This window comes from Chiloscyllium punctatum, chromosome 25 (assembly GCF_047496795.1).
Source record: "Chiloscyllium punctatum isolate Juve2018m chromosome 25, sChiPun1.3, whole genome shotgun sequence".
NCBI lineage: Eukaryota > Metazoa > Chordata > Chondrichthyes > Orectolobiformes > Hemiscylliidae > Chiloscyllium > Chiloscyllium punctatum.
The window spans coordinates 44143301-44169057 of NC_092763.1; the positions used below are offsets into that span (position 1 = coordinate 44143301).

Consider the following 25757-nt stretch of genomic DNA (forward strand, 5'->3'; position numbering starts at 1 on the left):
ATTTGTCATACAGGCTGTCTGGCAATCAGTACCGGACAAGCGGAAATCTCCACCAGTTAAGTATTGCAAACACACAAGCCATTAAACTCAATCCAGAACTGCTGGGATTAGATAGTCATTATGTTATTCTGGTTTGCAAAACACTTCCAAATCCTCATCACACTTGATGCCAATACATCAAGTGCCCAGTTCAAGAGGTTATGATACAAAAGGACAAATCTTTGAATTCCATTCCTGATGTGAAATTATGCAATCAGGTGTGCACAGGAAGAAGTTAGGTTTGTAGGTCAACAATCCCTGCAACATTGTCTACTTGTAATGTTGGCCAGATTGTGTAGAACTGAATCAAATCTCATTGCCACTGTGGTGTGGTAAATCTTGTGCAGGGGCAAGCAATGTTTGGCAGATATCATACAGCCACTTGGGCTCCAAGGCAACACTATTAGATTTTGAAATTGCTTCCAAAAGTTTCAAATGACCAAGCAAATAAGACAGTCCTAAACCTGCTCACCAGAACACCAATGTGTTCTCTCGCACCAGTTGAGATGCAGGAACCAGTGAAGGAGAATCAATATCTAATTCTCACACAAATGATGTTTTTTTTAATTCACAACAGGTGGGGTGAGGCAAGGGGGACTTGTGTTGGGGTTGTGGAGAGGGAAAATCATCATTATCTTTTAAGATAATTTCACCTGAACATTTTCAATAGTTTCTTAAAATGCCAACTTTGCTTTTTTGAGGAATTAAAGTATATTTTTTTTCCATTGGCCTCTCCATTATCCCAAAGACTAAAACACCCCTTGGTAGCAACTCCATCACTATTTCAAGGCCCTTCCCTTCCAAAGCAGCACTGGTGTCCTTTTAAGGCCTTAAAGTTCCTCCTGCATGTAGTGGCCCTGTTATTCTCGAAAGTTTCATTTTGCTGCTTATTTCCATCTGCTATATTTGTTTGTACAGAGACAAAATAAAAGAGTCCTGAAGAAGGGTTACACCCAAAACGTCGACTTCTCCACCTCCTGATGCTGCCTGGCTTGCTGTGTTCCTCCAGCCCCCTGTTTGTCTTCATTTGTTTATATGTCAGAGTCAATGAAGTTCAAAGGAATTCATTATACATGAAGAATTTTTGAGATATAGTTTGCTGACATGTCAAAATGCTATTTAAAAACATTTCTTTTCTCGCTTTTGAACTACATCCACCAAGAAACACAATTAATCAAATTAAAGAACATACAACAACTTGCACTTATAAACTTTTCCTATTGGAAAAAATACATTAAAGCACTTTTGATATGAACAATAAAAGGTTAAGATACACATCCTTGGACAAAGAGGCGAGATGCAAATAATGACTTGAAACGAAGACATGCAGATGTTTTCTCACAGCAATTTCAGAGTAGATTTGAGGAATCTGAGGACACTTACCAAATAAACATCTAAGAACAAAGCCAACTGTTGCACTGAGCAGTTACAAAGTTACCAGTACTCAAAGTGCATACCATAGGCTGCAGCACTACAGCTCAATGAGTTCCACAACTGGACCAATCCATTCCACCACTACACTTTGTCAAGTTGCTGAATGATCAGCCCCAGCACTACAACTGGTCAAACCACAGTCATTCGCAGCAGTGACACTATAGTGAATAAAACAGGTAGTTTTGCAGCACATTAAGCAAACCTTGTCACAATCAGTATCACATCACAGCTGGTAGTATTTTCTGGAGAAGTTGAACATTCATTATTATTGAAGATGTTAATCTAATCTGTCTCACAAAGAATAAACTTATATTTTGTATAAGAATTTATGCTAACTAACAGCAAAAGATGACCTTGCTGTGTGATAATATTCTAAAAGCAATCAACATGAAAAATAACAGCATTTTGATACAAACTTATTTATCAACAGATCTGAGTGGTGTTCTAACAACTTGCTGCCCAAAATCATTTATTTAGGAATGTGAATAAACACATTTCTTTCTATTTCAGGGACAGCAACCAGTCACAAAATGTTTATATTTTATTTGAAATGCACCATCTTTACAGTCAGCACTTGGATAAACTCAAGCTCTCCAATACATCAATATATCGAGGTGAAGTTTAAAGATAGCTATTATGTAAAGTTGCCTGTTAAGTGCTGGAGAGCTCAATGACCAACGTTGTTACAGGTATTTTATGGAGTTATTATTGCATTAGGGATTACATATTTCAATACTTCGACTTTGCATTTCCCTGAATGTAGTTCCTGGATAACAGACACGATACCAAGATGTACAGTATGTATGACAGCAAACTGCACTTATCCAAAACCCAAAACACCATAAAGAACAAAAAAGTCACCAAATGATTTTAAGCTGTAGCTGTATTCTGAGAACACAGCAGTAAAGAAAGGATGCAATGAAGCACAAATACGACATCGGAGTGCATCTGGGAAAATGAACAAACAGCGAAATTCATAACTAATCTAGGAGGAACTGTTGCGCAAAGTTCACAGCACAGAATCAGATAAGTCAATTGTTGTTTTAAGTCTGTCCAAGAGAAAGGCTGTATTAGTGAGTACAGTGGGTTCTTTCTTGACAATATGTTTTTGGAGATAAGTCTCTTGATTAAACTTAAAATATAAGCTATTAATTTAACCTGGGGCAGTGTTTGTAGAGGAATAAGACGGTGTTATTTTCTGGGTCTGTAGTTTGTGAAGGAGCAAACATGGCGCTTGCAGTGATATGCACTTCTTGCCAGATGTGGGAGTTTAAAGAGAGTTTAAGGGTTACTGCAGATTATATCTGCCATAAATGCTATTGGAAACGAATTTTATCGGATCGAGTGAATCGGTTGGAGAGACAGATAGAAGCGATGAGGAATTTGCAACAGTATGTGATGGATGACAGTTACAGGAAGGGGGGAAAGTCTCAGACACAGTCACATAGATGGGTTAACTCCAGGAAGGGTAAGAGAGGTAGGCAGCTAGTGCAGGAGTCTTTTGTGGATATACCCATTTCAAACAGGTATGTTGTTTTGGAAAATGTAGGGGGTGATGGATTCTCAGGGGAACGTAGCACAAACAGCCAAGTTTCTGGTATTGAGACTGGATCTAATGCAACGAGGGGTACATTGGCTTCCAATCGATCAACTGTGTTAGGGGATTCTGTAGTCCGAGGTACAGACAGACGCTTCTGTGGCCAGCAGAGAAAAAGCAGAATGGTGTGTTGTTTCCCTGGTGCGAGGATCAAGGATGTCTCAGAGAGGGTGCAGAATGTTCTCACGGGGGAGAGGGGCCAGCAAGAGGTCATTGTTCACATTGGAACCAATGATATAGGAAGGGAAATGGTTGAGATTCTGAAGGGAGATTACAGAGAGTTAGGCAGAAATTTAAAAAGGAGGTCCTCAAGGGTAGTAATATCTGGATTACTCCCAGTGCTACGAGCTAGTGAGGGCAGGAATAGGAGGATAGAGCAGATGAATGCATGGCTGAGGAGCTGGTGCATGGGACAAGGATTCATGTTTTTGGATCATTGGAATCTCTTTTGGGGTAGAAGTGACCTGTATAATAAGGGCGGATTGCACCTAAATTGGAAGGGGACTAATATACTGGCAGGGAAATTTGCTAGAGCTGCTTGGGAGGATTTAAATTAGTAACGTGGGGGGGAGGGGTGGAGGTGGGACCCAGGGAGATAGTGAGGAAAGAGATCAATCTGAGACATGTACAGCTGAGAACAGAAGTCAAACAGTCAGGGCAGGCAGGGACAAGATAGGACTAATAAATTAAACTGCATTTATTTCAATGCAAGGGGCCAAAACAGGGAAGGCAGATGAACTCACGGCATGGTTAGGAACATGGGACTGGGATATCATAGCAATTACGAAAACATGGCTCAGGGATGGGTAGGACTGGCAGCTTAATGTTCCAGGATACAAATGCTACAGGAAGGATAGAAAAGGAGGCAAGAGAGGAGGGGGAGTGGCATTTTCGATAAGGGATAGCATTACAGCTGTCTGAGGGAGGATATTCCCGGAAATACATCCAGGGACGTTATTTGGGTAAAACGGAGAAATAAGAAAGGGATGATCACCTTATTGGGATTGTATTATAGACCCCCCAATACGCATAGGGAAATTGAGAAACAAACTTGTAAGGAGATCTCAGCTATCTGTAAGAATAATAGGGTAGTTATGGTTGGGGATTTTAACTTGCCAAGCATCGATTGGGATTGCCATAGTGTTAAAGGTTTAGATGGAGAGGAATTTCTTAAGTGTGTACAAGACAATTTTCTGATTCAGTATGTGGATGTACCTACTAGAGAAGGTGCAAAACTTGACCTACTCTTGGGAAATAAGGCAGGGCTGGTGACTGAGATGACAGTGGGGGAGCACTTTGGGGCCAGTGACCATAATTCTATTTGTTTTCAAACAGTGATGGAAGAGGATAGACCAGATCTAAAAGTTGAAGTTCTAAATTGGAGAAAGGACATTTTTGACGGTATTAGGTAAGAACTTTTGAAAGCTGACTGGAGGCAGATGTTCGCAGGTGAAGGGACAACTGGAATATGGGAAGCCATCAGAAATGAGATAACAAGAATCCAGAAAAAGTATATTCCTGTCAGGGTGAAAGGGAAGGCTGGTAGGTATAGGGAATGCTGGATGACTAAAGAAAGTGAGGCTTTGGTTAAGAAAAAGAAGGAAGCATATGTCAGGTACAGACAGGATAGATCGAGTGAATCCTTAGAAGAGTATAAAGAAAGTAGGAGTATACTTAAGAGGGAAATCAGGAGGGCAAAACGGGGACATGAGATAGCTTTGGCAAATAGAATTAAGGAGAATCCAAAGGGTTTTTACAAATACATTAAGGACAAAAGGGTAACTAGGGAGAGAATAGGCCCCCTCAAAGATCAGCAAGGCGGCCTTTGTGTGGAGCCACAGAAAATGTGGGAGATACTAAATTAAAATTTTGCATCAGTATTTACTGTGGAAAAAGATATGGAAGATATAGACTGTAGGGAAATAGACGGTGACATCTTGCAAAATGTCCAGATTACAGGAGGAGGAAGTGGTGGATGTCTTGAAACGGTTAAAGGTGGACAAATACCCAGGACCTGATCGGGTGTACCCGAGAACTCTGTTGGAAACTAGAGAAGTGATTGCTGAGCCTCTTGCTGAGATATTTGTATAATCGATAGTCACAGGTGAGGTGCTAGAAGACTGGAGGTTGGCAAAAGTGGTGCCACTGTTTAAGAAGGGCGGTAAAGTCAAGCCAGGGAACTATAGACCAGTGAGCCTGACCTCGGTGGTGGGCAAATTGTTGGAGGGAATCCTGAGGGACAGGATGTACATGTATTTGGAAAGACAAGGACTGATTCGGGATAGTCAACATGGCTTTGTGCGTGGGAAATCATGTCTCACAAACTTGATTGAGTTTTTTGAAGAAGTAACAAAGAAGATAGATGAGGGCAGAGCAGTAGATGTGATCTATATTGACTTCAGTAAGGCATTCGACAAGGTTCCCCATGGGAGACTGATTAGCAAGGTTAGATCTCATGGAATACAGGGAGAACTAGCCATTAGGATACAGAACTAACTTAAAATGTTGGCTTATAAAGACTTATGCTATAAACTCAGTTGCACAGTATATTTTTACCAGAGTTCCTTTATCTTATGGGAATCCCAAAGGCTTGTTCACTGTTGCGAGGACCAACCCAAAAATATGCTAAGACCACTGAGAAATTTTTCATTGATCAATTTTTAATTGACCTCAAACATAGTTAAATAAATCATTTTACCTATCAATAATTTACGTTGCAAATGGAATATTATAAGCCCCCCAGAACTGCTGGCCTTGTTAAGTAACTCTCTTGTTTACAGTCTGGTTTTATTTTCTTTTGAACAGGGAACTACATACATAATTTAAACCTTTGATTGAAGTAGTGGCAGACCTTCATGGTCTATTGTGCTATGATAGAAGACCCCTTCTTATTTATTAGTTTTTGAATTGTACCTATGAGCTTGCAAGATAAACATAATTTAGCTTTTAACTATAATTACCTCAGAGGTTGTTTCGTACAGGCATGAATGAAAAGTGGAAGTCTTTGAACCCAGTGATTTTCAAAGGTAGAAGACAGAGGGTTGTGGTGGAGAGTTGTTTTTCAGACTGGAGGCCTGTGACCAATGGAATGCCACAAGGATCGGTGCTGGTTCCTCTACTTTTTGTCATTTACATAAATGATTTGGATGCGAGCATAACAGTTACAGTTAGTAAGTTTGCAGATGACACCAAAATTGGAGGTGTAGTGGGTTACCTCAGATTACAACAGGATCTGGACCAGATGGGCCAATGGGCTGAGAAGTGGCAGATGGAGTTTAATTCAGATAAATGTGAGGTGCTGCATTTTGGGAAAGCAAATCTTAGCAGGGCTTAAACACTTAATGGTAAGGTCCTAGGGAGTGCTGCTGAACAAAGTGACCTTGGAGTGCAGGTTCATAGCTCCTTGAAAGTGGAGTCGCAGGTAGATTGGATAGTGAAGAAGACGTTTGGTATGCTTTCCTTTATTGGTCAGAGTATTGAGTACAGGAGTTGGGAGGTCATGTTGCGGCTGTACAGGACATTGGTTAGACCACTGTTGGAATATTGCATGCAATTCTGGTCTTCTTCCTATCGGAAGGATGTTGTGAAACTTGAAAGGGTTCAGAAAAGATGTTGCCAGAGTTGGAGTATGTGAGCTACAGGGAGAGGCTGAACAGGCTGGGGCTGTTTTCCCTGGAGTGTCGGAGGCTGAGGGGTGACCTTATAGAGGTTTACAAAATTATGAGGGGCATGGATAGGATAAATCGACAAAGTCTTTTCCCTGGGGTCGGGGAGTCCAGAACTAGAGGGCATAGGTTTAGGGTGAGGGGGAAAGATATAAAAGAGACCTCAGGGGCAACTTTTTCACGCAGAGGGTGGTATGTGTATGGAATGAGCTGCCAGAGGATGTGGTGGAGGCTGATACGATTTTAACATTTAAGAGGTATTTGGATGGGTATATGAATAGGAAGGGTTTGGAGGGATATGGGCCGGGTGCTGGCAGGTGGGACTAGATTGGGTTGGGATATCTGGTCAGCGTGGACAGGTTGTACCGAAGGGTCTGTTTCCATGCTGTACATCTCTAAGACTCTATGACTCTAAATACTCATTTATAAAATAACTTTCACAATTCAATAGCCTCTATATTCTGAAATGCAGTTTATGGACATTTGTAGTGCTACCCAAGAGGCTTTAAACTAATATGGGGAGGGAGATCCTAAGCAACAGTGAGGAAGGAGAGAATGTTGAGGATAGCTCAAAAGTTAAAGAAAGCAAGTTAAACAGTCAAGGCAGGCATGAGTGCAGCAGAGAATGAGGTAAAACTGAAGAATTAAACTGCATTTATTCCAATGCAAGAGGCCTGTCAGTTAAGGCAGATGTATGGAAAAATGGGACTGGAATAAATTAGCTTTATAGAAACGTAGCTCGCAGCTCAATGTTCCGAGTTACAGATGCTATAGAACAAAGAACAAAGAAACTTACAGTATAGGAACAGGCCCGTCAGCCCTCCAAGCCTCCACTGATCCAGATCCCCTATCTAAACCTGTCACCTATTTTCTAAGGGTCTGTATCCCTTTGCTCCCTACTTATTTATGTGTTTGTCTAGATACATCTTAAATGACGCTATCTTTCCTGCCCCTATCATCTCTGCTGGCAACACGTTCCAAGCACCCACCACCCTCTGCATGAAGAACATTCCACACATATCGCCCCTAAACGTTTCCCCTCTTACTTTGAACTCATGACTCCTAATCACTGATTCCTCCACTCTGGTAAAAACGCTCCTTGCTATCCACCTTGTCTACACCTCTCATGATTTTGTAGACCTCAGTCAGTTTCCCCCCCCAACCTCGGCCTTTCTAATGAAAATAATCCTAATCTACCCAACCTCTCTTCATAGCTCACGCCCTCCATACCAGACAACATTCTAGTCAACCTCCTTTGCACCCTCTCCAAAGCATCCACATCCTTTTGGTAATGTGGTGACCAGAACTGTATGCAGTATTCCAAATGTGGCCAAACCAAAGTCTATAAGAAGGATAGAAAGGAAGGCAAGAGAGGAGGGGAGTAGGATTTTTGATTGGGGAAAACATCACTGCTGGACTTCGGGAGAATATTCCTGGGGATCATTCAGTGAAGCTCTATGAGTGGAACTGAGAAATAAGAAGGGGATGATCACACTGATGGGATTGCACCAAACATTCCCTCAAAATCAGGGAGAAATTGAGCAGCAAATATGTAGGAAGAGCTCAGATATGTTTAACATAATAGATTTATTATAGTAAAGGATTTTAACTTTCCAAATACTGGAACTGTGATAGAGTTAGGGCTTGGCTGGGGAGGCAATTATTATGTTTATTCAAGAAAATTTTCTTTATCAATACGTAAATGTACCTACCAGAGAAGGAGCAAAACTCAACCTTCTCTCGGGAAATAAGGCAGGACACAAAACTGAGATGTTAGTGGGACAGACCTTTGGGGGTCAGAGACAATTATTCTATTAGTTTCAAGATTGTTATGGAAAAGGATAGGCCTTGTTTAAACTTCTAAATTGGAGAGATTACAAGCAACATTGATAGTATTAAACAGGAACTTTTAACTAGTTAACTGGGGTATGCTGTTCGCAGGTAAAGAAATGACTGGTAAGTGGGGGGTTTTCAAAAGTGAAAGTGTTCTGAGACAGTACGTTCCTTTTAGAACAAAGGGCAAGGTTGGTAGGAGTAGGGAACACTAGATCACCAAAGGTACAGAGGCTCTGGTCAAGTAAAAGGAGGAGGCATATGTCAAGTATAGACCGCTGGGATCCACTGAATCACTAGAGGATTATTAATGCAGTAAAAGTACACTTAAGAGGGTAATTAAGGAGGGCAAAAATGAATGGGAAATACCTTTGGCAGATCAGGTTGAGGAAACTTATAAGAGATTCTACAAGTACGTTAAAGGGCAAAAGAGCAAATAGGGAGAGAATAGGGCCCTTTAAAGATCAATCAGGCAGTCTCTGTGTGGATTGACAGGATATGGGTGAGATACTGAATGAATATTTTGCATCAGCACTTACTGTGGAGAAAGACATGAGAAGGTAGTGAACTAGGGAAATAAACAGTGGTGTCTTGAAAACAATTCACATTATAAAAAAGGTGGTTCTGGAGGTCTTAAAGCGCATAAAGATAGTTAAATCTCCAGAACCTGAGCAATTGGATGTGAGCATAAGAGGTATAGTTAAAAAGTTTACAGATGACACCAGAATTGAAAATGTTGTGGACAGCGAAGAAGGTTACCTCAGACTACAATGGTATCTTGATCAGATGGGCCAATGGGCTGAGGACTGGCAAATGGAGTCTAGTTTAGATAAATGCAAGGCGCTGCATTTTGGGAAAGCAAATCTTAGCAGGACTTATACACTCAATAGTAAGGTCCTAGGGAGTGTTGCTGAACAAAGAGATCTTGGAGCGCAGGTTCATACCTCCTTGGAGTAGAGTCGAGGGTGAGATAGGATAGTGAAGAAGGCGTTTGGTATTCTTTCCTTTATTGGTCAGAGTACTGAGTACAGGCTTTGCGAGATCATGTTGTGTGGCTGTACAGGACACTGGTTAGGCCACTTTTGGAATATTGTGTGCAATTCTGGTCTCCTTCCTATTGGAAGGATATTGTGAAACATGAAAGGGTTCAGAAAGCACGTACAAGGATGTTGCCAGGGTTGGAAGATTTGAGCTATATGGAGAGGTTGAATAGGGTGGGACTGTTTTCACTGAAGTGTCAGAGGCTGAGGGGTGACCTTATAGAGGTTTATAAGATTATGAGGGGCATAGATTGGATAAATACGCAAAGTATTTTCCCTGGGGTGGGGAGACCAGAACTCAAGGACATAGGTTTAGGGTGAGAGGGGAAAGATATGAAAGAGACCTAAGGGGCAACTTTTTCACGCAGAGGCTTGTACATGCATGGAATGAGCTGCCAGATGAAGTGGTGGAGGCTGGTACAATTGCAATATTTATTGGCATCTGGATGGGGTATATGAATAGGAAAGTTTGTGAGAAGATTTGTAGCTCGGGTGCTCATTTTTGTGGTTCTGTTCGTCGAGCTGGGAATTTGTGTTGCAGACGTTTCGTCCCCTGTCTAGGTGACATCCTCAGTGCTTGGGAGCCTCCTGTGAAGCGCTTCTGTGATCTTTCCTCCGGCATTTGTAGTGGTTTGAATCTGCCGCTTCCGGTTGTCAGTTCCAGCTGTCCGTTGCAGTGGTCGGTATATTGGATCCAGGTCGATGTGCTTATTGATTGAATCTTGGATGAGTGCCCTGGCTGTTCTCTATTTGGCTTGTCCTATAATAGTAGTGTTGTCCCAGTCGAATTCATGTTGCTTGTCATTCGACTGGGACAACACTACAATTATAGGACAAGCCAAACAGAGAACAGCCAGGGAATTCCTAGAGGCATGGCACTCATCCACATATTCAAACAATAAGCATATTGACCTGGACCCAATATACCGACCACTGCAACGGACAGCTGGAACTGACAACCGGAAGCGGCAGATTCAAACCACTATAAATGCCGGAGGAAAGATCACAGAAGTGCTTCAGAGGAGGCTCCCAAGCACTGAGGATGTCACCTAGACAGGGGAAGAAACGTCTGCTACACAAATTCCCAGCTCGGCGAACAGAACCACAACAATGAATAGGAAGGGTTTGGAGGGATATGGGCCAGGTGCTGGCAGGTGGGCCTAGATTGGGTTGGGATATCTGGTTGGCATGGAGGAGTTCAACTGAAGGGTCTGCTTCCGTTCTGTACATCTCTATGACTATGATTCTACGTGGATCCCAGAGCATTGTGGGACCCAAAGATATTTGTATCATTTACAGCCATGAGTAAGGTGCAGGAAGATTGGAGAGTGATTAATGCTGTGCAATTATTAAGAACGGCTGCAAGGAAAAGCCAGGTAACTTTAGACTAGTGAGTCTGACATAAGTAGTGGGTAAGCTGTTGGAGGGGATTCTGACAAACAGGATTTACAAGCTTTTGAGGAGGCAAGGACTGACTAGGGATAGTCAGCATGATTTTGTGCATGAAAAATAGTGTCTCACAAACTTGATTTTTGAAGGCGTGACTAAGATAGATGAGAGTACGGAGAAGATGTGCTCTATATAGAGTTTAGCAAGGTGTTCAACGAAGTTCTGCATGGTCGACTGGTTACTAAATTGAGATCACATGGGATCCAGGGAGAGCTAGACACTTAGATACAAAATTGGCTTGATGGTAGGAGACAGGATGGTAGACGAGGATTGTTGTTCCAACTGTAGGGATTGGTGCTGGGTCCACTGTTGTTTGTCATTTATATAAATGATTTAGATGCAAAACAGAGATATGATTAGTAAGTCTACAGATGACACCCAAATTGATAGTGTGGTGGACAGTGAAGATTATCTCAAAGTACAGCAGGATTTTGATCAGATGAGTCAATAGGCCGAGGAGTAACAGATGAAGTTTAATTTAGATAAATGTGAAGTGGTCAATTTTGTTAAGATAAATCAGGTCCGGTCTAACATAGTTAATGGTAGGCCCTGGAGTGTGTTATTGAACAAAGAGACCTATAGGTTCAGGTATACAATTCCTTGAAAATGGTATCATAAGTAGACAAGGTGGTGAAGGCAGCATTTCGCACACTTAACTTCACTGGGCAGAGCACTAAGTATAGGAGTTGGGACATTGCATTCCAGCTGTACAGGACATTTGTGAGGCCACTTTTGGAATACTACATACAGTTCTGGCCGCCTTGCTATAGGAATGATATTTATCTTAACAAAATTGACCACTTCACAATTGGAGTGGGTGGAAAAACATTTATGAGGGTGTTACTTGGACTGGAGGAATTGAGTTATAACGACAGGCAGGATATGCTGGGACTTTATTTTCTGGGACATTGAATGTTGAAGGGTGACCTTGTCGAGGTTTATAAAATCATGAGGGGCATAGATAAGGTGAATAACAAAGGACTTTTCCCTAGGGTAGGGGAAGTCAAAATGAGAAGGTATAGGTTTAAAGTGAGAGAGGAAATATTTAAAAGGGATACTAGAGGCAACTTTCCCACACAGAAGGTGGCCCTTACGTGGAAAGAACTGCCAGAGGAAGTGGTAGATGCAGGGACTGTCACAACACTTAAGAGACATTTGGACATGTACATGAATAGGAAAGGTTCAGAGGGAATTGGGCCAAATGCAGGCACATAGGATTGGTTTAGTTGGGGAAACTGGTTGGCATGGACAAGTTGAACCGGAGGGTCTGTTTCCGAGCAGTATGACTTTCTGACTTGCACAGAGCAAAATCCCACACGGAGCAATAAAACAAATCAGATAATCTGTTTTATGGAAGTTAACTGAAAGACAAGTGACAGCCACAACATCTGCACTTTGTCTGAGTACCAATGGACGCTTTATGTCAGATAAACTAGCTGCTAGATTCTACATGCCATCTGAAAGACTGCACCTAATAGTGAAACACTTGCTTAGGTTTTGCAACTGAAAATGTTATATGACAGAGTTGAAGTCATAAACTGGGAAATTCAGTGATGAAAATAACTGAAAGCATAACACAACATGAGTTACAATCAAGAACATTATAACACAGTAAGCAAAATAGCTAAGAGCCTAATAACACAGCAAGGGTTACAAATGAAAGTTTTATTACACTGGCACAGTTATACCTATGAGTCATATAATAGAACGAATTATAATAAGGAGCATTATAACAGAGTTAATCTTATTGTGGAACCCTATAAACAAAAAGTATGTGCAACAGTTTGCAAGTAGTATGCTGGCCTATTTAGGGTCAGGTTTGAGTACTGGAGCAGGATGTCTTGCTGAAACTGCAGGGCATAGGTAAGACCACACCTACAGTAGGGTGTGTAGTTTTGATCCCCTTATCTGAGGAAGGATATAAGGCTATTAAGGGAGTGCAAAGGTGGATTACCAGATTGATTCCTGGGATGGTCGAACTGATGTAGGAGAAAGATTGGATCAATCTTCACTAGAGTTTAGAACAATAGAACACAGAAGAAAACAGCACAAGAACGGGCCTCTTAGCCCATCATATCTGCACTGACCATGATGACAATCTAAACAGACATGCTCTACTTCCTGCTAATTCCATTCATAAAGCAGTATGAAGAGGGATCTCATACAAACATAAAATCTCTAACAGTATTAAACAGGGTAAATACAAGAGGGATTTTCTCAATAATCTTGGAGTCCAAATTAGATTAGATTACTTACAGTGTGGAAACAGGCCCTTCGGCCCAACAAGTCCACACCGACCCACCGAAGCGCAACCCACCCAGATCCATTCCCCTACTTTTACCCCTGCACCCAACACCACGGGCAATTTAGCATGGCCAATTCATCTAACCTGCACTTTTTTGGACTGTGGGAGGAAACTGGAGCACCCGGAGGAAACCCACACAGACACAGGGAAAATGTGCAAACTCCACACAGTCAGTCGCCTGAGGCAGGAATTGAACCCAGGTCTCTGGTGCTGGGAAGCAGCAGTACTAACCACTGTGCCACCCAGAACCAGGGGTCACAACCTCAGGATAAAGGGTAGGCCTTTTAGGACAAAGATGAAGGGGGTATTTCTTCACACAGATAGTGAAGCCTGTGGAATTCTTTATCACAGGAAACTGTTGAGGACACAATATTGAAGACTTAAAGAAAGATGGAATATAGTAGAGTCATAAAGATGTACAACACAGAAACAGACCCTTAATCCAACCCGTCCATGCTGACCAGACATCCTAAATTAATCCAGTCTCATTTGCCAGCATTTGGCCCATATCTCTCTAAACTCTTCATATTCATATACCCATCAAGATGTCTTTCAAATGTTGTAATTGTACCAGCCTCCACCATTTCCTCTGGCAGCTCATTCCATACATGCAACATCCTCTGCTTGAAAAAATTGCCCCTTTAGGTCCTTTTTAAATCTTTCTCCTCTCACCCTAAACCTATGCCCTCTAGTTCTGGACTCCCCCATCCCAGGGAAAAGACCTTGTCTATTTATCCTATCCACGTCCCTCTATCAGGTCACCTCGCAGCCTCCGATGCTGCAGGAAAACAGCCCAGTCTAGTCAGCCTCTCCCTATAGCTCAAACCCTCAAAGCCTGGCAACATTCTTGTAAATCTTTTCTGATTCCTTTCAAGTTTCACAACATCCTTCCTATTGGAAGGAGACCTGCACTGCATGCAATATTCCAAAAGTGGTAAACCAATGAACTGTACAGCCGCAACATGACCTTCCAACTCCTATACTCAATGTTCTGACCAATAAAGGACAGCATACCAAATGCCTACTTCACTATCCTATCTACCTGCGACTCCACTTCCAAGGAGCTATGAATCTGTACTCCAAGGTCTCTTTGTTCAGCAACCCTCTCCAGGACTTACCATTAAGTACATAAGTCCTGCCCTGATTTGACTTTCCAAATGCAGTACCTCACATTCATCTAAATTAAACTTCATCTGCCACTTCTTGGTCCTTTGGTCTATCTGATCAAGATCTCATTGTACTCTCAGGTAATCTTCTTCGCTGTCCACAACACGTCCTATTTTGGTGTCATCTGCAAACTTACTAACTGTACCTCCTATGTTCATATCCAAATCATTTATATAAATGACGAAAAGCAGTGGACCCAGCACCAATCCTTGTGGCACACCACTGGTCACAGGCCTCCAGTCTGAAAGGCACCCCTGCACTACCACCCTCTGTCTTCTTCCTTTGAGCCAGTTCTGTATCCAAGTGGCTAATTCTCCCTGTATTCCATGTGATCTAACCTTGCTAACCAGTCTACCATGAGGAACCTTGTTGAACTCAAGTCCATATGGATCACGTCCACCGATCTGCCCTCATCAATCCTCTTTGTTACTCCTTCAAAAAGCTCAAGTTAGTGAGACATGATTCCCCACGCACAAAGCCATGTTGACTATCCCTAATCAGTCCTTGCCTTTCCAAATACATGTAAATCCTGTCCCTCAGGATTCCTTCCAACAATTTGCCCACCACCGATGTCAGGTTCACCGGTCTATTGCTCCCTGTGTTATGAAGCTGAAGGCATGTACTGTACATTTAAGAGAGTGAGAGAATGCTGGTCTGAACTGAGAGATTACAAGCAACATTGTATATGACTAGATGGCAGTCCTAGATTATATTGGAAAATTTTAAAATACGTAAGGCAGTCCTCGATTATATTGGAAAATTTAAAAATACGTAACATTTGGCTGGAAATGGATACCGGAGTTAGCTGCTGTTTTGATAACAATTTGCATTTAATCGATTAGTTTAAAATATGCCCGAGGATACCAAAACCCAACTGAGTTTGAATTTATTATTGTGCCAACATCGAACCAATGAGACAATCCAATGTTGAGGGTATAAGAATACTAACATTTTGAAAATTGGTCAGAGAGCAACTGCCATAGAAAGAGAAACTCATGGAGAGCTAACTGCTCATCTAACATCTTGCTCTCAAAGTAGAAAACATTCTCTATCAAAGGTACCTTTTCATGTGAAACATACTCGCAGTAAAAAGAATGAAGATGAACCAAGGGGTCAGAAACTGCAAGGTTGAAGACACAGAAGACAAGGACTGTATGAGTTTGAAATTAAGTTGATGTAATTCTATTAAGTGTCATATTGGAACAGCATATTGTTATAGATATGGAGGCAGATAGTAAGCAGTTAAGAGAAAGGGGGGGGGCTTAGATTTGTGAATAATTGTTGTTTAATGTTCACTTTTAGAGTTAGAAAATAAATTGATGTTATTTTCTTTAAATAGTGGAATTCGGGAATTCGCTGTCACTCACATTTTAACAGATTATGAGCAAGGTGTTTAATTAATAGAAATGGTTCACCTCTGTGTAGTAACACCTAGCTTGTCCTTACCACCTTTCTTGAACACTGGAACCAACCACCAGTCTTCCGGCATCTCACCTGTGACTACCGATGATACAAATATCTCAGCACGAGGCCCAACAATCACTTCCCTACCTTCCCACAGAGTTCTAGGGTATGCCTGGTCAGGTCCTGGGGCTTTATCCACTTTTGTGCATTTCAAGACATCCAGCACCACCTCCTCTTGTAATATGGACGTTTTTCAAGATGTCACCATCTATTTCCCCATATTCCATATCTTTCATGTCCTTCTCCATGGTAAACACTGATGCAAAATACTCATTTAGTAAATCCCCCATCTCCACACATAGACTGCCTTGCTGATCTTTGAGGGGTCCTATTCTCTCCCTAGTTACCTTTTTGTCCTTAATGTATTTATAAAATACTTTTGGATTCTCCTTAACCCTAGTTGCTAAAGTGATCTCATGTCCCCTTTTTGCTCTCCTGATTCCCTCTTTAGCATACTCCTACTGCCTTTATACTCTTCTAAGGATTCACTCGATTTCCACTATCTAAACCTGACACGTTTCCTTCTTTCTCTTGACCAAAACTTCAATTTCTCTAGTTATCCGGCATTCCCTACACCTACCAGCCTTTCCTTTTACCCTCACAGGAATATACTGCCTCCGGACTCTCCGTATCTTATTGCTGAAGGCTTCCCATTTTCCAGCTATCCCTTTACCTGCGAACATCCACACCCAATCAACTTTTGAAAGTTCTTGCCTAATACCATCAAAATTGGCCTTCCTCCAATTTAGAACTTCAACTTTTAGATCCAGTCTATCCTTCTCCATCACTATTTTAAAACTAATACTTATGGTCATTGGGTCCAACGTGTTCCCCCACAGACACCTCAGTCACTTGCCCTGCCTTATTCCCAAGAGTAACTCATGGTGGCTCAGTGGTTAGCATTGCTGCCTCACAACACCAGGGACCCGGTTCAATTACCGCCTCGGGCAACTGTCTGTGTGGAGTTTGAACATTCTCCCCATGTCTGCATGGGTTTGTTCCGGGTGCTCCAGTTTCCTTCCACAATCCAAAGATGTACAGGTCAGGTGAACTGGCCATGTTAAATTGCCCAAAGTGTTAGGTGCCTTAGTCAGGGGTAAATGTAGGGGAATGGATCTGGGTAAATTACTCTTCGGAGGATCGGTGTGGACTTGTTGGGCCAAATAGCTGTTTCCACACTGTAGGGAATCGAATCTAGCATAACCACCTTCTTACTCTTACAGATTTGTTTCTCAATTTCCTGCTGACTATTGGGAGGGTCTACAGTACAATCCCAATAAGGTGATCATCCATTCCTTATTTCTCAGTTCCACCCAAATAACTTCCCTGGACATATTATCAAGAATGTCCTCCCTAACTGAGAATGTGTATAGGGTATGAGAGGGTAGGGAAAGAACTAAGTTTTGAGTTTTGTGAAACATGAGGTGGGAAGAGGTGTAATCCAGGTAGCTGTGGGAGTCGGTGGGTTTGTAAAAAATGTCAGTGTCAAGTCAGTCGTCATTAATGGAGATGGAGAGATCCAGGAAGGGGAGGGAGGTGTCAGAGATGGTCCAGGTAAATTTAAGGTCAGGGTGGAATGTGTTGGTGAAGTTGATGAATTGCTCAACCTCCTCGCGGGAGCACGAGGTGGCGCCAATGCAGTCATCAATGTAGCGGAGGATGAGGTGGGGAGTGGTGCCGGTGTAATTATGGAAGATCAACTGCTCTACGTAGCCAACAAAGAGACAGGAGACAGGCATAGCTGGGGCCTATACGTGTGCCCATGGCTACCCCTTTGGTCTGGAGGAAGTGGGAGGATTCAAAGGAGAAATTGTTCAGGGTGAGGACCAGTTTGGCCAAACGAATGAGAGTGTCGGTGGAAGGGTACTGTTGGGGACGTCTGGAGAGGAAAAAACGGAGGGCTTGGAGGCCCTGGTCATGGCGGATGGAGGTGTAGAGGGATTGGATATCCATGGTGAAGATGAGGCGTTGGGGGCCAGGGAAACGGAAGTCTTGGAGGAGGTGGAGGGCGTGGGTAGTGTCTCTCCCACCCTACCTCTTGCAAAAATGCCATCCCGTATTCCCAATTCCTCCGCCTCCGCCGGATCTGCTCCCAGGAGGACCAGTTCCACCACAGAACACACCAGATGGCCTCCTTCTTTAGAGACCGCAATTTCCCTTCCCACGTGGTTAAAGATGCCCTCCAACGCATCTCGTCTACATCCCGCACCTCTGCCCTCAGACCCCACCCCTCCAACCATAACAAGGACAGAACGCCCCTGGTGCTCACCTTCCATCCTACCAACCTTCGCATAAACCAAATCATCTGCCGACATTTCCGCCACCTCCAAACAGACCCCACTACCAGGGATATATTTCCCTCCCCACCCCTTCCTGCCTTCCGCAAAGACCGTTCCCTCCGTGACTACCTGGTCAGGTCCACGCCCCCAAACAACCCACCCTCCAATCCTGGCACTTTCCCCTGCCACCGCAGGAACTGTAAAACCTGCGCCCACACCTCCTCCCTCACCTCTATCCAAGGCCCTAAAGGAGCCTTCCACATCCATCAAAGTTTTACTTGCACATCCACTAATATCATTTATTGTATCCGTTACTCCCGATGCGGTCTCCTCTACATTGGGGAGACTGGGCGCCTCCTAGCAAAGCGCTTTAGGGAACATCTCCGGGACACCCGCACCAATCAACCACACAGCCCCGTGGCCCAACATTTCAACTCCCCCTCCCACTCTGCCGAGGACATGGAGGTCCTGGGCCTCCTTCACCGCCGCTCCCTCACCACCAGACACCTGGAGGAAGAATGCCTCATTTTCCACCTCGGAACACTTCAACCCCAGGGCATCAATGTGGACTTCAACAGTTCCCTCATTTCCCCTTCCCCCACCTCACCCTAGTTCTAAACTTCCAGCTCAGTAACTGTCCCCATAACTTGTCCGGACTTGTCCTACCTGCCTATCTTCTTTTCCACTTATCCACTCCACCCTCTCTTCCTTGACCTATCACCTTCATCCCCTCCCCATTGTACTCTATGCTACTTTCTCCCCACCCCCACCCTCCTCTAGCTTATCTCTCCACACTTCAGGCTCACTGCCTTTATTCCTGATGAAGGGCTTTTGCCCGAAACGTCGATTTCGAAGCTACTTGGATGCTGCCAGAACTGCAGTGCTCTTCCAGCACCACTAATCCAGAATCTGATTTTTAGCATCTGCAGTCATTGTTTTTACCTCTTAAGGGCTGAATGGCCTATTCTTATTTCTACATTCTGTTCCTAAGTGTCTATGCCTCAGGGCTACATACAACAAAGGGTCAGAACACTGTCAAACTGTCATGTTATCAAATTGTTTAACAATTGCTTTTCTTTTCAATAGGATTTGGAAAACTTATACCCTGAAATGCTGTATATTTTTGCAAAGTTCATTCATATATTATTTTAAAGGAGGCCATTTGGTCAATTATTCCATCATTTCAAAAACTGTCTGTTCTTTGGAAGAACTTTCCAATCTCGACATGCTTCAGTTTGTTTGCAATAACCCTGCAATTAGTTCTCTTCAATTACATGCTTAGTTTTATTTTGAAAATTTCCATGGAAGCTGTTTCCATAACCTTTTCTGGTGGTGCACTCCATACCTTTAACAACAGTTTGAACAAATTGATCATTGCTTCTACGACTCTTCTTGCCAATTATTTTAAAGCTATGACATTGGCTTACTAAGCAATATGCTAGAAGAAACGTTTTCTCCTCTATTAAAGTCCCCAATCATGTACCAATCATGTTTCCCATTTACGAGTGTAATCATAACTTCTCCATTCTCACTACACAATTTAACTCTTTTATCTCTGGTATCCAGGTAAGTTCCTCTGTTCTGTCTTTCAAGACCTAACCATCTTTCCTGAAGTATAGAAGGCAGAATTGTACACAACCTTACAACTGTTGCTTAATTAGCGATTGAAACTAAGTTCAACATCCTTTCCTTTCTATTTAATACAACTATTTACAAAGCCATATGCTTTCTTAATCATAAGCTTGTCTTGCCTCATTCAATTTTTTTGTAAATATACACTGTATGGTCTCTCTACTGTTGCATCCACTCAAAAGTATTTAGATTGAACTGCTTTTCCATGTTGTTTCTACCAAAGTGCACATTCATCTGTCTTAAATAGCATCTGCACGTGTCTGCCCAGTTCAGTCTACATCCTCCTGATCTCTGCTACTATCCTGTTCACAAATTACTAGTTCACAAGTTTCATATCATCTTTCAACTTTGAAATCTTGCTTCCTTTACCCACGGCTATATTATTTACATACATGATTAGCAACGGTTCCAATATTGACCACTAGGGGAACAACTGCAGACTTCTCTCTAGTCAGAAAAATATGCTTTCATCATACTAACTGTGTTCTATCCCTAATCCAATTACATACTAAAATTTCCACCATCCCTTTAATCTAATGTGATTCTATTTCTGAATAATTATCTTAGGCTGTACTTTATCAAAGGCCTTTTGAAAGTCAGGTAGGATCTGCTTTTAACAAATCAATGCTGGCTATACCTTATTTAACACCGTCTAAGCAAGAATTAATTTTGCCTGTGTCAATACCATCCAATAATTTTCCCACCATTCACACTGGACTGATCAACCTCCATAAATAAACAAAATATATATTTGTGGAGTCTAACCCTCTACCATTTTCGGGAAGCAACATTTGAAAGCTATTATTTCTGCATCATTTCTTCAGAAGCACAAAGTTCATCTCTGTATGTCAAAATGATTGTATCTTCTCAGATACTTTCTGAACAGTGTTCCCCAATCTCCTCCACTGTCTCTATTAAAAGTATAAAAACCATAGTTTGCGAGAAGATTTGTAGCTCGGGTGCTCGTTGTTGTGGTTCTGTTCGCCGAGCTGGGAATTTGTGTTGCAAACATTTCGTCCCCTATCTAGGTGACATCCTCAGTGCTTGGGAGCCTCCTGTGCATATAAAAACCATTTTCCAACTCCTATCAGTTCTGAAGAAATCATGTCAGACTTGAAAACACAACTCTATTTCTCTCTCAACAAATGCTGACAAACCTGCTCAGTCTTTCCAACATTTTCCGAGTTTGTTTCAGATTTCCAGATTCTGCATATTTTACTTTTACTTCATTAATAATGTCAGGCCATCCTTAACTGTTGACCTTTGCAACTTTTGCAGTTATTTATCTTTGTAAGCTGCCAAAGGCATCAACAAAAGTAAATCAACAAGAATATTGTGATCTTCATATGGTTTTAGTAATTTGCTCAGCATCTCAGACATGATACCTAGCTTATATTTCATTTCAAAGTCATATCCTTGCACATCACGGACTCATTTGATTACATCATATCTGGTCTGTTCCACCACAAGAAGGTGTGGTTTAATTCTCATGAATTCTTACTATGCTGAGATCTGTGCGTACTGATAGTCTTGGACTAGAAGAAGATTTTAACAATATGGAAAGCTTGGTTATCTTCTGAAATTTCCTGTCTACTTTGGTGACTCTGGAAGTCACCAACTTGCAGTTGTGGAATTTCTCAACAATTTCCTTGTTACCAGTGTTGTGGTATTGTACTGTCGCTTTGTTGGTCATCTATATTTTGTTCCAGGGTCTGGCTGGCTGGAATCAGATTTTGAGCATGCACATGCTCAAAGTCTCTTGGTGCCACATACTTTACAGATACCAAGAAAAGCTATCCGCCTTTGAGTAGATATGATAAAATGCATCCATTACAGACTTGGTTGGTTTGGTGCCCTTTGCCGACTGTAGATGCCGGAGAGTTGAAAAATATGTTGCTGGAAAAGTGCAGCAGGTCAGGCAGCATCTAAGGTATCAACTAGGAGAAAGTGAGGACTGCAGATGCTGAAGATTCCTGAAGAAGGGCTTATGCCTGAAACGTCGATTCTCCTGCTCCTTTGATGCTGCCTGACCTGCTGCGCTTTTCCTGTAACACATTTTTCATCTTTGTAAAGTACACAACTGTTGTTGGCCTGCCACAATGGCCTACCAGCAACCATCCTCAGATAACACAGCATAGCCTTTTTTTGAGATCCTTTCAAATGGCTTAAGTTGGTGTACTTCAAATCTAGGGCTTATGCCCGAAACATCGATTCTCCTGTTCCTTGGATGCTGCCTGACCTGCTGTGCTTTTCCAGCAACACATTTTCAGTACTTCAAATCTAACCCACGGAGGTGTTTTGACAGGTCATCTTTTGAAAAGTCACATTATATTTTTTATTACAGCATCTTTCAACAAATTAATCAATGGATTCCGGTAGTTGCTGTCCGTATAATGAGTTGGAGTCTGTTAATCCTGAAGTTAATGACTACCTTGAGCTGGTCCTCAAGAACTTTCCAGATATTTGGTGGATCTTCCTGATCATTTATGAGAAGACGGTATTTATTAATCCTGCGAAGCCCCTCCTTGCCAATAACAAGGAAGATTTTTAAGGCTCTTTTCTAGGGAACATCGATCTATAAAATATAACTGTCTGTGCTGTTTGAACAGTTGTAACTCATCATATATGGTCTATTCCACCACAACAAGGTGTCGTTTAATTCTTATGAGTTCTTACTATCCAGAGATCTGTGCGTACTGATAGTCTTGCTGCTGTTGGACTATTAATACACACCAGATTTTAACAATATGGAAAGCTTGGTTATCTTCTTAAATTTCCCTTCTACTTTGGTGACTCTGGAAGTCACCATCTTGCAGCTGTGGGATTTCTCAACAATTTCCTTGTTACCAGTGTTGTGGTATTGTACTGTCATCTTGTTGGTCATCTGTGTTTAGTTCCAGTGTCTGGCTTGGTCTTTGGAATCAGATTTTGAGCATGCACATGCTCAATGTCCCTTGGTGCCACATACTTTACAGATAGTCACTGGCTGCCCAATTCATAACTGTGTTTAAGCAATCCACCTTAAACTTCTTAGACAATGTGTAAATTAAACTGCTGCTCCAGTGGCCTTGATCTCTACAACTTGTTGCTTTAAGAATTGTAGTAACTTCGACCTCTAGATGGAGGTCATGAGAACAATGAGGTCTGAATACTTTTTAATGCGGAAAGCCCCTGTTTTTATGTTTTTAAGCTGTAATTTCTTCTATGAGAACTTTGAGGTTATGCGGGACAAGTTAAAAAAAATTTCAATCAATAGGCTGTTTCTTTTAAAAACATGTAGTCACTATTCTTCATTATAGGTCCATAGCCGTTAGTTTAGATTGATTTTGTAACTTCAACATTTTTGTTTTTAAATAAGGTACTCTTAGAATCAAAGGAATTTAATTTGGTCTTCTTGTTTGCAACAGATCTGTCTGGTTATGCTTATTCACACAAACTGATGTTACTTACTGTCCAAATTCTCTTACGCCCAAGCTGTTACCTAGCTGTCTTCAATTTGTTTTCCAAATATCTACCAACAGATGCTAGAGTTCTTTTTATAATGGCTACTGTTGCTAACCATAACATAAATTAGCCTCCAGTAGGGGATTTTACTGAACACTGCAATGCTTGTGTTATCTCTTAAAGCATAAGAAACTAGGCATGGATATTGTGATACTGAAGGATGCAACAAATATTTATTTCACCTATTCTACATAGCATTCGCTTATAATTCAGCAGCATGCCTTCAGTGGGGTGTCATGCTTCAAGTGATCTCTGGGCTAAAATGGAATATGAGCTCTTTATACCCTCAGGATATAACGATGATATCATGAGCAAGTCTGTGAAAGGTATATCGACAGTGATCATTAGTCATAACACAAAAGATCACATGAAGTACCACAGTGTCACTCTCAGAGTCACAGAGATGTACAGCATGGAAACAGAGCCTTCAGTCCAACCCATCCATGTGGACCAGATATCCCAACCCAATCTAGTCCCACCTGCCAGCACCCGGCCCATATCCCTCCAAACCCTTCCTATTCATATACCCATCCAAATGCCTCTTAAATGTTGCAATTGTACCAGCCTCCACCACATCCTCTGGCAGCTCATTCCATACACGTACCACCCTCAGCGTGAAAAAGTTGCTTCAGGGGTCTCTTTTATATCTTTCCCCTCTCACCCTAAACCTATGCCCTCTAGTTCTGGACTCCCCGATCCCAGGGAAAAGACTTTATCTATTCATCCTATCCATGCTCCTCATAATTTTGTAAACCTCTATAAGGTCACCCCTCAGCCTCTGACACTCCAGGGAAAACAGCCCCAGCCTGTTCAGCCTCTCCCTGTAGCTCACATCCTCCAACCCTGGCAACAGCCTTCTTCAAAAAACTCAATCAAGTTTGTGAGACATGATTTCCCACGCACAAAGCCATGTTGACTATACCGAATCAGTCCTTGCCTTTCCAAATACATGTACATCCTGACCCTCAGGATTCCCTCCAACAATTTGCCCACCACTGAGGTCAGGCTCACCATCTGAAACCTCACTGTTCCAAGGTCATGCTAGAATGCAAAAGTAATCAGTAGCTTCTTTTCTCTTACCTTCTTTACCAATACCTCAATAAGTGGCAACTGCAAGGTGCTTGTTGATGTCTTTGTCACCAAGCTGGAGATAATTCAATTAGCTGTCTCTGCTACTTCTCATCTTGACCTAAAAAGTGTTCTAATGTTCCCTGCTGCCCTCAAACCAATTTGTTTATTTCTCCAATTCTCCTCATTCCCTCTTCCAACCTGATCTCCACGAAAATTATCTCCAGCTTTCTCCACCCTATTCCCAATAAACTACTGAGCATGTCTGTTCTTGGCAGGGGATATGATAAAGCTTTCAAGGTTTTAAAATAAAGCACCTTACAGCATATCATGTGTCACCACTATTTTATATAGCACAGGTAACAGAGTAATAAAACATTATAAGTGTTGTAGGCTTAGGCATAATATGGAGGCTTTAACTAAGAACCTCAATATTGTGAGGCAAAACGAGCAATCTCTGCTCCACCTATTTAAAATTGGATACAATCTTTTTTGGATCCTTGTTAAAAAATGAAGCATAAATAATTAAAACACTTTAAGATAAACTGAAGGTAAATACTTAACTCCTGAAGTCACACTTTGGGGGAAAAGCATACAAAAGTGTATTTGCAAATCCTTTCTCCAGTATTTCAATAATGGTGTTAAACCATTTAAATACATTCTAAATGCTATTGCTACGAAAAATTCTAGGGGGATGATTTAATTGTGGCATTAAACATGTGTAAATAAACTATTCTCCCACCCTGACTGGACTATAATCACTGGTCGGATTCACGATGAGAAGTAAATGTAGATGGCAACATGTAATCTGCAACATACAAATATCATATCGTGCCTACCCATTATACCTCAGCGACCAACCATTCACCTTACATCATTGTTTTCCTCCGCCATATAAGTAGTGTCCTTCGGTGCTGCGGTTGAGTATAGACATTATTTTCACACTAGATGCACATGAGGTCAGGTAGGAGTTTACTCCCACTCACTAGTAATAATGTTGCACTCAGCCGGGGTACATGGGAGCATGAGAGAGCCCGGAGCGACTGTGTCTCCTACATCTCCAGTAGAGTAGCAGCTGTTGTCGCCTGTGAATTCCTGCTATCAATAAGTGAGAACGATTATCGGATGAGGTTCACGGCTTCATCGTACATGGAGAAACCCACAATAACGTGCACAGATGAATAATTCAAGTAAGAAGGTTGGTTAGCAGCGGATGAAAAAAATCAAAATGATTTATGGTTAAGTTAAATCATTCACTTAAGGGCAAACTGTATATTGGGT

The 25757-nt window shown here is 41.9% G+C and overlaps 1 protein-coding gene across 12 annotated transcripts in view; it reads right to left on the bottom strand.

The window, feature by feature from the left end:
- The window catches only part of dlg3 (discs, large homolog 3 (Drosophila)), a 534760-nt gene that overhangs the window by 47796 nt on the left and 461207 nt on the right, over positions 1–25757 (bottom strand). The window lies entirely within an intron of this gene.